The sequence below is a fragment of the Haplochromis burtoni genome, unplaced genomic scaffold (assembly GCF_018398535.1).
Source record: "Haplochromis burtoni strain Fernald_Lab_line unplaced genomic scaffold, NCSU_Asbu1 Contig_8, whole genome shotgun sequence".
Taxonomy (NCBI): Eukaryota; Metazoa; Chordata; class Actinopteri; order Cichliformes; family Cichlidae; genus Haplochromis; species Haplochromis burtoni.
Window position 1 is genome coordinate 2,305,002 of NW_024582369.1, and position 16,895 is coordinate 2,321,896.

General features: G+C 39.7%; 1 protein-coding gene across 4 annotated transcripts in view; it reads left to right on the forward strand.

The window, feature by feature from the left end:
* The first annotated feature begins 1,853 nt into the window (after positions 1–1,853).
* The window catches only part of LOC102310898 (disheveled-associated activator of morphogenesis 1), a 42,540-nt gene continuing 27,498 nt past the window's right edge, over positions 1,854–16,895 (forward strand). For 2 of the 4 annotated variants that reach the window (XM_005914457.3, XM_005914460.3), the window contains exon 1: positions 1,854–2,002. The gene's annotated coding sequence lies outside the window, so the exon portion shown is untranslated. The other 2 variants (XM_005914459.3, XM_005914458.2) reach the window with 2 other exon arrangements.

A 16,895-nucleotide genomic window follows, 5' to 3' on the forward strand; every position in this document is an offset into this window, starting at 1 on the left:
TATATGTGACAATACCCTAAATCTCAGGGTTTAAAATGCTGCTGATGGGAAATTTTATTTTAGTTCTTGTGTAATTTTACAAAGATGGAAATATCTCTCCGAACACCTTTCTGTTCTCAGATGAATGAAAATGCATTCCATGAAAGAGTTCAGGTCTTAGGAGGTTAAAATTCAAAAACCATATCCAGAGAGAATAGAAAGTAGTCTTTCTTTGTAAAATTGCTATATCACCATGGATGAATTATGCTTAACTAATTGCCTTTGGTTAATAAGCATTTAAAACAGTTTGTCTTATAAAATTCAGTTGTGAATTGCAATAAAACAGGCATCTGCAGTAGTACACTCCAGATGTGCACGTGCATAAGATGTGACAGTTGTCAATCAACTCCATGATGCCTACAGCAGCTGTTTCATTAGTGGCAAGGAAGAGGTCTGCTTAGCAGCAGCGTGGTGCTAGATCGAGTCTGCAGTGCCTTCAAAGCAAAGCCAATGAGATATCCTCATCTCAAAAAAATAACTTCATGCTGTGTATCAACTGAGACTTGCATTATGCAGTTTAACTTTGTTTCCACCGGAGGGCAATAAACCATCTCAGATGACTTGTCTTCTAGCTCCAATCTAGTACTAAAGGGTTTTTCATTTACATGAAATTAAAATTAACTTAATAAAACTATTTCCCTGTTACTACTATCACACAGTACTCAGTTTACAGCTGTTACAAGGACTGTTATGCCAGGTTCTATTAGAAAAGGCTTACAGGAAAGTGTGCATTAACTAATTAATAGCCATGTTTTAAATCCACTGCAAAGGACAACACTATCCCACAGAGAGAGCTACTTAAAAACAGATCAAACTTTCTTAAATCCATCCAGCCTGTGAGCTGGTGCCGGACTGGTTTATAAGGTCACAAAAACCAGCAACCTTCTCCTGTAGTTCCTATGGAGACCTGGCTATAGTCCAGATATCGTGCTGAGCAACACAGCTGCTTCTGTAGAGGCCCAGCTTGATCACCAGTTTGATGAAATGCGTCCTAAGCTTGCCTTTGTTCACTGTTTGTAGGTGATGAGATGGAGAAGGGAGGGTTTTCTGAGGCCAGAGTGGCCGTGGCAGCTCTGGATTTTTCTAAAGTTTGGAACTGACTGCTGGGAATAGTAGGAGGGTGAGAAGTATGAGAAAAAAGGCACAAGTCATACAGGACAGATAATCTCATTGTGGTGTGAAGTACATTATAAAGAAACTGCTGATGGAGAGTTTAGACAGTTAACTGGGGGGGATGGCTGACTGGCTGTGAAATATTCAAAATTACTTTATTATTACTTACCAAACCTTTGTGTGTGTAAAACACAGTTCATGAAAACAGTAGCTGGTCCTTCAGAATCTGATGAAAAAATCAGCAACTGCCACAAAAAATACATATTAATATAATTGCTGCAGTAATTTCCCAACTGTAAGAAAAAGCCCATTTATTTAAAATATTTAAGGCTTAGAGTTTGAGCACCTTAATTTTTCTTCTTGATTGTTCCATTGGCTATTTTTCAAAGACAGGATGAAATCTTCACAATTAATAAACTGGAACATGGTCATTGTGTCTAAATTAATTTAATTTTTTTTCTTTTTTTTATAACACAAAAATACAAATCAAATAGAAAATAAATAAAAGTAAAGTAAAAACAACAAAAGATCTACACCTCCAGAGCATTTAAAACCTAGCTTTGACCTCAACCTTCAAATGACAACGATATTTAGGCTCCTAATTAAAAGGTCATGGTGAACAGCGCTCGTATCTTTCTACACTACAACTTCCATGAAGCAGTGGACTACAGGTTTGGAATAATAGAGCGCATGCGCGTTACCTGCTCGAGTAAATCGATGACCTCATGAGCAGCCCGGACCAACCAGTCGGTTGAATTCTCTGCCTGCCGTCTTCGCTGAATGTTTTTCTTGCGCTATACCTTTTCGAGCACATGAAGCGCTTACCAGAAAAAATGTTCACCGTAACGAGGTAAGCGGACTGTCCTCAGACAGAACTTTACCGTTAACAGCTAAACCATTAAACCGCCCGAGAACCCACACCGCTGGTTGGGCTGCGTTGTTGTTGGTGGTGGTGGTTGTGACCTCCGTACCGGTGTGGCCGGTCAGTGCTACAGCCGTCGTTGACATGACTGCGGTGAATTTACTCGAGCTGTCTTTGTTGAATTTTCACTGATATTCATGCAGCTATTTACTCTGGAGCACGCGAGTATCCAAAAACCTCGCCCGGACAAGGTGAGAGTCCGGTACTATTTGCATGTGTTTTGCAAATTGCTTTTTGTTGTGTCGCCTCTACCTGTTTGTGGAGTTTATTAAAAAAGAAAAAGAAAGGGAGGGCTGTATAGGCTAGATAAACCCCACTAAAGTTTGAAAAAGTAGGTCTAAAGAGGACCTTGGCAATTTCCTTAGTGGTTTTGGCCACGTTTTTATAATATATCTTATAGTGTAACTTATTTTTTGGACAGGACAGTGGTGTTATAATCTATTAAAGAAAATAAAGGTTAATGTCTGAACTCTAACCTGTGCTCATAATTAACTACTGAACCTGTGTGACCAAAACTAAACTTACACCAACTCACATATCCACGTTTAAGAATCTAAATGGAAATTTTGGCTAATATTATTTAGATTTTTGGAAAATTGATTACAAGAAGGCCACCTTTACTATTTGGACAAATGAATCACAAATTAATTTTAATAAGCAGATCTTTATTGTGAACTTTGGCCAATGTGTACAGAGCTGGAAAGTAAGCCTGTCAGAGTCTTTAGGCACAAAGGTCCGTGCATGATAAAGTTTAACTCTCTTTCATGTACATTAAGTTTTGATTTGAGTGCAGAGACATGTGAGTAAAGTACAAATATCCTTCAGAACGTTTCTTCCCTCTTACTGCCCAGCTCTAAGACTTTGCCTCTCCTGAGTTAATATTCACTTTTATCAAGTAAAATCACTCTTTTGAGAAGTCATGAAATCATAGGTCACAACACAGAGATTAGCACAAATCACCACGGTGGTAAGCTTATTCCCTGTTGGATGTTTATCAGAAAGGACTTACATTCCCGAGAATGAAAATGCTCTAAATCATTTGGGGGGGGGGGGCTGTGTGTGCTTGTAATGGGCCGCTGCTGTCTTGTGAGACGGCTTACTGCTGTGGTGCGATCAGCAGACGTGTTTTCACTGTAAACACTGGAGAAGCCTTACATGATGTACCATGCTGTTATTTTGTCGACAGAATTAATGTGCAGACAGGGAGTCGGCTGGATACAGATGAGCATCAACAGGCCCTGACATTCAAATTACAAGGTTTTTTTTTTTTTTTAAAGGGGCACTTTGCAAGTGATTAGTCTGTGTTGTAAGCACATGCTTTCCCAAGTGGGAATGTTTATCCAGTGGCTATGATATAATTGGGTAGTATTAACAAGCACAGATATATTGGTATTTGTGTAACTATACAGATTTGCAAATAGTGTCTAACTAAAATCACTTTGAGGCTTTTTGATTCAACTGTTTCTTGTGGTGAATCATCTCACCTGGCCACCTTAGACTGTGTTTACCTAATGTGCTTGTTGGGTCCTCTTGCCTGACTGATGAGCAAACACAACAGTGATGCATGCACCTTTACAAGCCTTGCTGCTCTGTGTGAGTTCAGTTTATCAGTTGCTGTTAGCAGCTATGTCAGGTCAGCTTTTGGTGATCAAAAGCACACCGAGTGGTGCATTATGACATGTTGTGATCCATCCCGATCTCATAGCAAAAACGTGAAATAGTCACACAAAAGTAATCTATTTGATCATATTCGTGGACATGTATTGTCACACTTTTAATGACATTTGGTACAACTCATTTCAATAGGAAGTACGTTTCATTTCTGCAGCACTTATGCTGTCCAGAATCATCAACAGGAACACATCTCTATGGAAACCAAGGAAACAAAACTTCATAACAAAGGGCAGCCATAATCGCTGTCTAAGTCTAACTCAATAGGTTTTATATCTTAAACCTACACTAAGTAAGTTACTTTTAATCCCTGAATAATAGGGCTGTGACTCCTTTTGTGATATATTTCAAGCTTTTCTGTTTTAATTTTGATTATTAAGACTGGCAGGTTATGGAAATTTAGAAATACAGAAATCTATACATGCAGATCATTACGTATGATCTGTATTTTAAGTTTAGTTTCAACTGTAATTTACTCAAACTTAGTTCATTACACAGAACCACAATCATGGGGAAGAATCATGCTAACACCTTTTCATATGAATGTTTATCTTTTTGAATTAAATCACAGAGCAAGTGAACTTTTTGTAACTGTTTTAATTTGAGTTTCACAAGAAAATAAAAGTAGGAAAATTGTATCCATAATGAGATGTGTCTACTTTATGAAATACCTTGAGAGTTATGCCTTCTCCAGACGTGCGCAGAATTCAGTCACTGCAACTGCGGTTGTGCTGTTTTTGTTGGCAGTGGTCAAATGTTGATGTTTCATGTCATCCTCCTGTTGTCACAGACGCAAACACACTGCCGTGCTGTTGGAAACAGACTTTGACAAAAGCTGTCCCTGGTGAAATCGACTGTGCCATTGTGAATGTCGGTTATAGTTGGCAGCAATCGGACTTATGTTCTCTGTCCTTAAATTTCCTCATTGGTGCTCTGAGACCAGCAGAGCAATATCAATGTGCAAGTAAATGAATAAAATCATGCTTGTCTCAGCCCAGATATGCCTCTAATTTTCACCAACTGGATGTAAAAGTACAGAATTAATAGAGATGTGAATAGCACAAGTATCTGATAATGTATGAAATGGAATGTGACAGTTTTGTCATGCTGTATTAAAAACTGGGAAAGCGTTTGCTTCAGTTTGTGCTCTACAGAGCAAACTATCAACATTGAGTGTGCCAACCCACAAACTGCAGTGGTGTATTTTATCTGCTTTTCTGTCTGTCACCACACACACACACACGGACGGACGGACGGATGGAGAACTAGGCTAATGAACTGAGTGTTACGTTTCACAAGACCGTCTACATAGCAGCTGGGTGGGGGGGACCTCCCTGGGAAGCTCACATTAAGTACTAAGGGTGGAAGAGTAACTGACAGTCCTGACAACAAGGATGGGGGAAGTGTAGACTAATCATTTTCTTCAATGCTGGGTGTCATTCAGGAGTGGCTCTGGCACAGCTGAGCACCCGAGGCCACCATGTGTGCGTGAAAGTGCATGTGCATCCTTTAAGGAAGGATATGAATGATATTCTGTGAAGTAGTTACTATAAATCATGGCATCTGGGAACTGGTTTAACTTTTTCCCATATACTACATTAAATGTACTGTAATGTCTAATAGCCTTAGTTAAGCTTTTAAAAGATAATTATTTACTGGAATAGTCAAAGTGACTCTCACAGTTACTGCAAGCAAGGTAGAAAGTAGCAAATCCAGTTAGCACATACCATAGATGGTTGACTTTGTTTGACTCATGCTAAATGTTTCACATCCTAATTCCCTCCCTGTACTGTTTCCACAAGGGTTGGGCAGTCTGACTGCAACTGTGAGAAAACAGAAATCCATCTGCTTTCGGTGAATTCCGCTGTCATTACTTCATGGGATTAGTGAATTGGTGGGGTTAGGTTAATTGGTGATTCTAAATTGCTTATAGGTATGAATGTGAGTGTGAATGGTTGTCTGTCTCTTTGTGTCAGCCCTGTGACAGACTGACGATCTGTCCAGGGTGTACCCTATGGTTGCTGGAATAGGCTCCACCCCACCACCCTCACTCATCATGGTGATTTTATTACCACACCTACTTCATAGGGGAAAATTTGAATTTTAAGTTGATCTCCTGTTTTTTGGTTTTTAAAATTGCATTGTTGAAAACTGGAATAATAATTGTATGTTGTATTTTCGCATTTTGCTGATCTCCACTGGTCTAATCAGTTCCATCAACTGGGTGGAGCATGAATGAAGAAGCCAAGTTTCTGGTTTAATATTTGACGGATTTTTATTGACGAAGTGACCTAAAAGTCTTTCCTTAATTGGTTCCTCTGGGTAATTATGGTTCCTGCTCTTCCTGTTGGTGCTTGTGCATCATGCTCTTAGATCAAGCTCTCTCTGTTTGACATGTCGTGGATCCTGTGGGATATATGTGGACCTGCAGCACTCTGCTCTCCCATCACAACAATAGGCCTGTATGACTGTTTGAATGTGCCATTCTTTGTGTGGTGTGCTTCACTTGGGCCAGACAATGGCTTCATTTAGCATCCCTTCTCTTTTTGAGGCCTGCTCTGTCACCATGACACCCCTGCCATGCCACACCCTGCCCCCAGTCTGGTTTAGCTTTGCACTTGTTTTCTCTCTTAGGACAGCTGGGCTTAGACAGCCATTGTTGGCCACACCCGAGACCCAACCTCACGTTTTCAGGATTGTTGCTCTGTGGCCATGTGTTCACAGCTTGCTATAGTTTTTGAACTTGAGAATAAACTAAGGCTGCCCTCAAGGTTGATGCAGACCTGTTAAAATCATCTAACAAAGAAAATCAAACACAGAAATAAATCTATGATTGATCCTGCAATGCTTTATGCTAGAGGTTAGAAAACAAAGATCACCTCTGCCAACAAGGATTGTGTTGTTGCAGTATAACTGTGACGTTTAAAAATAATATCTATATAAAGTTTTTGCCTGTTACTTTCTAGTTGGCACTTTAGCAGAGTTGATCATGGTATTGCATAGCCAGTTATATTTATTCTTTTAAGTTTCTACAGATATTGCAATAATATTGTGATAGTGAATTATTTTGTTTATTAAAGTTGGCAGTAAAAAATCTGATATTGTTACAGCCCTTATTAAAAACATTCACATCTTTGTGAAACAAAATATAAACTCAGTGGGAAAGAGCTAAGCTGAAGAACAGACATCACATATAGTATATCTGCTTTTTCAGACATCAGCCAAATTGATCACAAGATGAGGCGTGTCAGAACCTGGCTGGATTACTACCTCAGCTAAACAATTTACTGAAGGAAATCCAGGATTACAGCTACTGATGTGTGATTTGTCTTTTTGTTTTAACTAGAAAGAAAGAATGTGAAACCTGCCATCATCCTTTTAGTGCAGAAACGCACGTATTTCATGACCTGGAGGCCGAATGCTTTGTTAACTTCTCTTTTTCTGGCCTCTGCTTTGCAGTTTAATTCACATCAAGCAAAACAGAAAGAAACTATAGTTCTATTAGTAATCGGTGCATTTTTGTACCATGAGCTCTTCATTACATATGGTTAAAATTTATATTAGTAGATGAGTTGAGATCGTCACACAATGAGTGAGCACTGATTGTGTTTTTTCCACGACCTCATTGACACTTGACCTTTGAGATTGTCCATAGTTGAAAGGGCAGTACACCCTGTTTCTAGCTCAGCCTCTCAGCTGCAGCAGATTTTTCGTTAATGTGTTTCAGGCTGACACACTTTGGACTTCATGGTAAGTAATGGATCCCTCATGGAAAGTCATTCAGTTTTATTAGCAATGAAAAATGCATCACAGCTACATAATGTAAGGTGGATCAATAACAGCAGTCACTGCAGGTGTCTCAAACTGTCATGTTTTACTTGCTGTTATTACATTTAGAATAAGAATATAAATTCTGAAGATTATTAGCCTCCATCTGCTGAACGCAGTGTAAATATTGGGCATGGTGAGTTTGTCCAAAGCCCTTCATAGTCACTGATTTTGCAGCACATATTATCTCCAAAGAGCAGCTTCCCTCAGAGAAACCAGCCTTGATCTAGAGTTTTGTGCTTCTATAACTAGAACTGGGTGACCTATGAAATTATATTTTGGGCTGATCTGAACGTGTTGCAGTTGTGCCCTGGAGAACACAGTACAAGCTGTGCTACTTCTGGCTTCCTTTTTGAGATTTAAAGAGATAAAGACTTTACGATTATGATACCTGCAATGTTGATGTTTACACGCTGATGGATGCAACCTTCTTATTGCAGTCTGACCAGAGGAATGTGGAAACATTTGTTTTAAAAGTGAGGTTGAAGTTCTGTACTGCAAATTTCATCCACAAGAAGGAGATCACACCAACTTTAATAGAATATAATAGAATATAATATATGACTAAAATTAACATTTGTGATGTAGTTTTTCTGGGTAAAGGGTCTGTAATTTGAAATAATTGTCTCGGGGTGTATGGTATGTCACATGATGGAGACTAAATTAGCTTTTTTTGGTTCATGCTGAAGTCTCAGAATCACTTAAACTTTTCATCTTGTGTATTTTTCTAATTATATAATAGTACTGCTTTGCTTTTGGAGTTCAGTTGTAGTTAAGTTAGAAAATGACTGTTCTCTTGCCAGGCTGAAAGAAATAAGTCAAACCTCAGATTATCATGACAATGAGCTTCAAAATTAATCAAATGTGTGTCTCAGCCACAAGATGTGGAAAGAGTGTATCCACGGTCGAGTTCAAACAAAGGCAGCATGCAGTCCTGTTCTCTGTATATGTGTGTGTCTGTGGGGGAGTCCTTTATAAGCACGATGTTGGTTGGGAGGGTAGGGTGGATTTTTATAGGCCAGGAGGGATTCACGTTTCAGCCCATGCTCGCCTCTCTCTTTTGTCTAGGTCACGTTAATAATGCTAACTCCCAAAAGCAGAGATGTGTTAAAATTAGAATTCTGTATGAGTGTGCAGTTTTGTCAGAGAGTAAGCAACCGGTTGGATGCCAGCATTTTGTCTGACAGCAAATTCAATCAGTTCAGGTTGCAGCTCGAAGTTCTGCTAATAGCTGTTCAGTCCCTGAAAGCTGACGTGCATTTAGCATATCAAAGTGAATCATATCACACACTATGATGCAGCTTTGTTTCTTGCACAAACAGGTCTTGTTCTCTAGCGTTTCACCATCAAGTATTAATAGTCACAGCATTTCTTTAATGTTCTAACTTATAAATCATTGTAAATGATGAATGTCTACAGCTGGAAAAGGTGATTGATGTAGGTCCTGGAATTTCTCAGGGTGTGGACTCTATCTAAAAGTAGCAAAATATTAGGCTTGTTTTTATATTTGTCTTAGACAAACCCCAGCAACAATGCTGTTACCTCATGAAACTGAATTTCAAGCCTTTGGGATACATATTCAGTTTCCCATTTTACAAACAACGTGGATTTGCACATTATGCTGTTTTTCCTGTTTTCATTTCTTCAATGGATGAGGTCAGATGCCAACTTGTTTAAATCTTCCCCAGACACAAACCAAAGCATGTGTGACAGGCTTTGAAACAGCAGACAGATATCAGATTCAGCCCCAGATTGTGCCAGAGCATGGCATGCTTTATCCTGCTCTTAAAATACTGCCCTACCCCTCCAGAAAGCAACACTCAAGTTTGAACAAGTTATCAAGCAAGAGAACAACGAGAGAAGAATGTTTGGGCTATGCCATTTATCTTTCTGTTATGCTGGATGATGTAACTTTATCAGTTTAGACGTTTAAACTCAGGAAAGGATTAAGACTCTGCCGTTGTTAGCTTCTTTTGGCCTGATCATGGATGGACTTCACATGATCTGCAAACTATCACTGCCTCGATTCAGGATAATCCTCATAATAATTTATGTGATGGAAAAAAATGTCTCCTTTGTTGCATTAATGCCTCTTAAGCTGAGATGTTGTTGGTATATTTGACATAATGTAATTTCCAGTTAATTGAGTTGGCATGTCAAGAGCCAGTAATGTTAGTCATGCACATTCTTATTGAATTAGAAGTATTTACAATTGTTTTATTTTTAAAAGTCCCTTTGTTTCTTTGTTGTGATGCATATTAAAACTTTTGACAAATTACATTCATATGATCTTAAATTAGTCAGAGCATGGTCATAGATTCATAAAATATTTCCAGAAACAGTATTCAAAGATTCTTTGTTGTTAATAGATAGTCACTTAACAAAATTCTGTGCAGTAGTTCAATATACACAATAGGGAAATGGTATATACAATAGAGAAACGTTTAAACGGAAGTACTGTATTATGAGTTGTGAAGTTTAGTCTTTTAAAGCATGAGGTGTGTATGTTTTTGTATAGAGTTCACAGGTATGTGAACCACCTCAGTCTGGGGGTTCTTGTTTTTATGGTCAGAACTAACTAACAAAATACACACGAACCACTAAAGAGCTTATAGCACCGAGTCGCTACACACAAAAGTACATGCAGAATAATATGAAACGTCTTTCTATATAAAAGATAATCAGAGGATCTTCTTTGTTACTTCTGGGAGAAGAAGGCATCCTGATTTTCCTTGAAAAAGATTTCAGGCTGCTGCTCGAACAAGCAGGATTCCCAAACTATAACGCATCTGTGTGATAACAGCAGTGTACAGAAGTGATGAAAACAGCCATGTAGTCAGATGAAACCGGTTAACGGTTAAAAATGTTCTTGAGCAGTGATAGTTTTACAGCTGCTTGTTTCAGTGTTGTAGCCACAAATCTGGCTAGTAATTTTAAATCTCCTTTTTCTTTTTTTTTCTTTTTTTTTTCTCTAAGCAAAATTGCAGTAGTGTTAGCATAGCATATATATCTGCTCAACCATCATTCAGTTGTACTGCTTCCCTGAGCACAGTGTTGTTTTCCAGGAGTTTGCGTTGTGCAGCTGATAGCTGTGACGCCACAGGGCAAAGGCTGTCAGGTCAGTCCTGTTAAACAGCAGGTGGCCTTGTTAACGTCCACAAACATCTTTTTTTTTTTTTTTTCTGCTGCTTATATTTTGGCTTCATTTTTTTTTCTTTACAAGGCCCAGCTCTGAGGAGAAGCTTCTCCAAAATATTTCCTAGTTTTAGTTTATTGTTGTAGCATCTAGTTCTCTGGTTGTTTTCCCCCTACTGTTATCATGGCACACTTTAAGGTAAGCAGCTTTGTAACTTAGCCATCCTGTCGTGCAAGATGGCCATCTACTGTATGGTGGCTTAGTTTTACTTCAGACTTTGCCTCTGTGCCAGTGAATTAGTCATGCGTCCTGCTGGCATTAAGCCAGTCTCACATCCGTGTTAATGGCCATAGAGGAGACTCAGACTTTGAACCTTTTCTCATGGATTTTCGCCTGGTCATGTGTGACACACACTAATGGACCCACGTGCTTTGAAGCTGTCTTCACCCACGGAGCAGACTGGATACTGATTAGATTATGCTGGATTATCATTACTTTGTTTGATTTGATTTGTTTACTTATATTTTACCTCTACAGTAATGTTCAGTGCACTGGGCTGCCTCCGCTGCCTTATCTCTCTGCACGAAAACTTAACCACTGATTTCTCAGCGCAGTGCCAACATCTGGAGGGATCAGCAAGTTAAGCCATGGCCTTTTAACCCTCAAGTTCAGTCAATCCATTACAAGCACGATCACTGCAGCTGCACCATTTCACGTCATAATATTTTTGCAGCAGTGTCTTCCACTTCTTCCTGGAAGACTTTTTTTTTTTCTTTTTCTTTTCGTTGCTTTGCTGTAGCCATAAATTCTCCAGGTTTGCCTAAATAAAGATGTTATTTTACAGTTTGAGGGCAGTAGAGGTAAAAAGGTTCAGAAAGTACCCTACGTGTAGTTTAGTTTTGATACAAATCCACACTAAATATAAGATTAGGGACTGTTTCATGGCTGAAAGATAGCTTTGTTTTTTATTAGATAAATGAGCAAGGAAACAACTTGAAGATAACAAGTACTTTGTCAAAAGTCCATTGAAGCTTTAATATGAGTGAGAACATCTTGAACTCCTGGTCCTCTTACTGGCTTTTTCCAGAACTTACATTTCAATTCACTTATCTCAACAAACTCCACAGAGAGAAACTTTGGGATTGAGTTGAATGGGCCGTGAAAGGCTACAGGAAATAAAAGCTCTGTCTTAACAAGTACGTCATGATGTATAAATGGAAAAACACCAATCTCTATGCTTTTTCCAGTTTGCTACATGTATCCTCTTTTAGATGCACTTTCACATTTTTTTTTTTTTTTTGTCTTATTTCAGAAATACAACTCCATTCTTCATGTCGAAAGTGTTGTATCCAGCTGCTTGGCTGCGTTCTGCAGATTAGTAGATGTAGAAGGTTATGCGGGCCTTCTGAGATGGACCTGGTTGAGGGAGTAATTACAAGCTTTCCAAAGGGTGGAAGGGACCAGTAAGACCCTTTTTAATCCTGGCATTTAATTTTGTGAATGTTAGGAGGGTCTCCTGCAAGGGAAGGGCTGCATGGTTGGAATTTATAGATATAGCTCCACCCTGAATGAAACACATGCACACGGTGAAGCGCTGTAGCCTTCCACCACATGATACGAGCCATAATATTACGTTCCCCCTTCACACATTCCTTTGCAGTAGTTGGAGAAAGTGTTTTTTTTATTTAGCGGCTGTCAGTCATGATTCAGCTCAGACATCCTTATTATTACTGTGCAGCTGAACCTTGGGTTTATTTTTGTGTGTGTGTGTGTGTGTGTGTGTGTGTGTGTGTGTGTGTGTGTGTGTGTGTGTGTGTGTGTGTGTGTAAATTTTTTATTTTTTTATTTTATTTTTTTAATCTTAATTTGTGTGTGCTTTTGACTGGCTCCAATGATTCACACTGTTATCTGAACAATAAGCAATTAAGTTATTTTCTACATTACCATCACAGCTGTACTTTTCTGCAGCCAATCAGGTTTCTTGTTTCACAGCTGATGTGCTGCACATTGATATTCAAGCTTCAGCAGCTTGAAAAAAAATAAATATATATATTATTAGTAGCCATAATATGTACTTTTGTTTGTTGGAAGTCATAAAACAGGGTAAAGTTTAACTCTGTGCTTAAATGATTAACAGAAAGGTTCAGTGGAGTTGCTGCCAGAGGATGGCTGTTCCTGATAATTCTTAACCTGCAGGTGTAATGATGCAAAACCCTCAAGCTAGTGCTGTCATAGATTGTCATTCAAGCATGCACATGCTGCAAGATGAGCAGTCTACCAAAGAGAAAAACTACTTGTTAGTGACACACAGTTTTATCCATGATAGTTTAAGCTCATTTTTCCAGACTCTCCTCATCCACATTATTCTATTGTTGTCTCATTATCCTAAATGTTCAGATTGCAGGTAGAAGTAAGGATGGTAGGACATAAAAATCTTTATTTTATAAACTTTTCTGGATTTCCTTTTTAAAGAGGAGTTCATAAAAATGCTACACATGAAAGAAAGCTACACGGTCTTTCTTCATAGATTCTAGTTTAACAGAAATGCAGGAGAGTAATACCGAATGTTACTAAAAACATTGCCATCCTCAGTACACCAAACATTGGCCGTTACACCTGGTGCACACGAGGTCAACAAAACATTGGTCCTGGCTTTTTATCGACACAGCAGATCCATCCCATCAGAACAGGAGCCGTCCATGGGAACCGGACCTGTCTGTTGTTCCAGCTGCACGACATTCTTTTCAGAGGCAGCTACCCAGCACTGTACAGCTTCCACTGTTATCCATTCATGACTGCACCGGCGCGGCCTGCCACTGATGTCTGTTACCCCAGCCCTGTAGAGATAAACTGTTTCACACAAGCCCAGCTATGTGGATCAACAATGCAAACTCAGACGTGGAACTATAAAGTCCGCAGTGAGAAAGTTGAAGGGCTTCAAAAGATAAAGTTTTCTATCATCTAGCCGTAACATGTGACTGGATCAGAGATCTAAAAGCTGCAGACGGCTTTACATGCTGGCATGTCCAGATGAGAGGGAAAGGCAGCTGCTGGAAAGCTGAACTTTTGAAAACCCTGAAATCAGGGAAAGTGACATTACTAAACTCTGACGAAGACGGGCAACATTTTTAAAGCTTGCTTGCAGCTGTCAAGGTTTAAATGTTGCTTTTAGGTTTGATGTGCGACTTCCTTTTTGGCAGGGGTGTGTTTAGAATCAGTTTTCTTGGCAAGCAGAGTAAATTCATAGTCTCGGTTATAGTTTCACTTACAGAGCATATAATACTCCTGTGTTTCTGCCATATTTCTACTTATGGAGATTCAAAATGGTGTTGAATAACATAATATACAACAAAAGCACTGAGAGATTTCACTCTCATGAAACGGCTTGGTAATGCTTCACTCACCTTTTTTGTTTTGTAACGAACAAAAGTTAATAAGTAGGGGAGAGCGTGCTGGTGTGGTGGTTGCCTTGATTCCACTGTTTGGTGGGTTCTTTCTGTGTAGAGTTCTCCGTGTGCTTGTGTGGGTTCTCCCAAAGTACTCTAGCTTCCTTCCACATTGTGGAGACATGCATGCGATTGGATTCATTGACAAATCTAAACTGGCTTTAGGTGTGAATGTGAGAACTAGGATAGGCTCAAGCACCCTGTGACCCTGAATTGGATAAGAAGAAAATAAATGGATGAATGGATAGATGTTACTGACTGATGACACTTAATTTGTCTACACCTGCATGGAACCGGGTGTCTAAATCAGGTAGATAATTTTCTCTTATGAGAACATGTCTGATTTTGTTACCTTCACCATTGAAGAAAACAGATGGACAAAATAGTCATTAGTACAGATGACATGTTTTCAAACATTACGTCAGAGGTGAATCAACACGCCACAGTAAATTTTCATATTGCGACATCATATGCTTATTGCTGTTGGTTTGGAACATTTGATTCTATTTAAACAAAGCTTAGAGTGAGTGTCCCTTATGCGGGGAGGAAAAAAAAAAGCAGTGTTATTTTATCTGAGATCATTTTATGTCTTTGATCCAAAGACTGTGTATAAAAATAGACGTGGTCACTGTGATTCGGTTTGTGGACTACCATTCTGAAGCCTCGAGTTGCGCAATTTGGCTGAAGCCATCTTGTTTTTGTTAAAACCAGATGTCACAAGCACAGGTTGGATCGTAGTGAGTAATCGAGAACACTACACACCCATACGGTAGTGGTGTCAATCAGTAGGGAGCCACACCCTAGCACATACATAGGTTTATTGTCTGTTGTTCTAAATGGAATTTCATTTACATAAAGTTTGAAACTAGTGATTTGCAGCATAAATTTCATAAGTGAATAAGTGTTTCTTTGCGTCATAAGTGAGCAGTACGGTCATTTTATCATATAAATTTGTGCAATCAGACTTCTTTTTGCAAGCAGAGATCATCAGTATCAGAGGAGAATCATAATTAAAATGTCAAAACAATCAAGATGATGCTGTTCTACATGTTTCACAAAAGTCTTTTTTTAATACTTAAGAAATTTGTCAGTCACTTTGTAATAGAGTTTTCTATTAAGACTTCAAATTTTTCTGACTTCACTGATGGCTGACTATTACTTTTTTACGTTAGTGAAGGTAAAATTCCTGTCACACTGTGTTCTGACTGTATGTGCAATTGATTGTAATTTCATGAAAGTCATTCTCAGAAAATTCCATATGCAATTTTATTACTTTGGTGTCTGAAAAAAAAGTCACAGTGTTGCAATTCAGGAATGTTTATGGATGCTGGATTTTGTTAAGCAGTAATTAGCTGAGATGCACTCATGATACATGTGCAGTAAATCATGTGGGAGTGTCTGACATTGTTTAGATTAAAATTCTTTGGGATGTTATCACCGTTTCGAGACTGCAGTGTTGCATATTCTGAAGGTGTTTTATTAAACACAGGACTTCAGAATAATGATGAGAAGCAGTTCAGCTCTTCTGCTTTCTTTCGTTTGGACATTGGTTTGGACATTGCTTCATTCCTCCAGCATCCCTGGCACACGTGAATAGCATCCTTCTTCTCTCCCTGTCACACATTTCCACCACACATAGCCTTCTTTTCTTCCTACAGCTCTTCAAACAAGCCCTCTTCAAGCAAACCCTTCAAGAAGTTGTTCACAGCCGGTAGGGGTGGGGGGGTGGGGAAGCTAGCTGGGCGGTGGCCACGGCCCTCCTGTATCCTATTAGGACTAGGAGTGTTGAAAAGGGGTGTGGCCTGGAGCCAGTAACATCTGTGCCTCTCCCCTCTGCCCCCACGGCATTCTGCAGAGAAAGGCAGAGAGAAGGAGGCTAGGGAGGGAGAGAATACGAAAGAAGTACTCGCCAGCCAGCTGGCTGTGTGCATGATCTCAAGCAGCAGTTCGTTCTATGTACGGCGAGTTTATCCCTTGTTTGCCCTGCAGCCATCACAGAAACACATCCTCAACCTAAGTGGGATTTTCCTTTGACAGCCTCTGAGAAGGTGCTTATTAGCCACTTAAACCTCATCCAGATGACTTTGAACCTGCGTGGACTACATACCTTGTGCAGGAAATGCTCCACTGCATGCTGTGTACAGGCATAGTTTTTTCTGTCGACAGTGCAGAAAGCTGGATACTGCAGTGAGTTGAGGATATAAAGGGAATGCTAAGAGCACAACAGAGGGAAGCTCTCTCCTGGACAGGGTAAGACAAGCAAAATGCATCTTCCAATTCTACCCTATAATTAAATGAATGCAAGGAAAAGGAGCGAGGAGCCGAAGCCGGCTATCTGCTGGCTGAAATGTTTGAGTGTGGACTGCATGTGACCGGGAGATAGTTGGAGGCTATCAGCGTGTGAGTGAGGGGAGTCGGGGCTGCTGGTGTGCTTTATCATTCCCCAGAACACAAGCTGGATTGGATTCCTCTCACCAATACGTAGGTGAATGTGTCACGTCTGTCTAATTAAGAGGTGTTGGTGCAGAAAAACAGTGTTGCCGTAGTAACCGAGGGGGAAGGGGAGGATGACAGGTCGCTCCTGCCGGGCCCCACGGCTGATTTCATGGTGGGAGAGTTGTCCTGTGTATGCGGGGAATGCCCCATAATGACAAGGCTGCTCTGGAGATAGGGTGAGGTGCTGGTAGAAATATGTGCTTACACACACAAACACACACACACAGACACAGTGGCTACAGGG